This window comes from Trematomus bernacchii, unplaced genomic scaffold (genome assembly GCF_902827165.1).
Source record: "Trematomus bernacchii unplaced genomic scaffold, fTreBer1.1, whole genome shotgun sequence".
NCBI lineage: Eukaryota > Metazoa > Chordata > Actinopteri > Perciformes > Nototheniidae > Trematomus > Trematomus bernacchii.
In genome coordinates this window covers 13,669,221-13,669,470 of record NW_022987698.1, presented here as the reverse complement: position 1 = coordinate 13,669,470, position 250 = coordinate 13,669,221, and positions in this window count along the sequence as shown.

Below are 250 nucleotides of genomic sequence, written 5' to 3'. Positions count from 1 at the left end.
TATCTCTTCTCTATCTCTATATCTCTCTCTCTCTCTCTCTCTCTCTCTCTCTCTCTCTCTCTCTCTCTCTCTCTCTCTCTCTCTCTCTCTCTCTCTCTCTGCCTGCCTGCCTGCCTGCCTGCCTGCCTGCCTGCCTGCAACGCCTCCGTTGAACTCCTTTGTTTACTTCTGTTACATAATGACAACACTGTGTAACACTTGCGCTTCTATTGGCCAGTGCTAGTGATAGGCTAAAGGGCGGGACATCTCT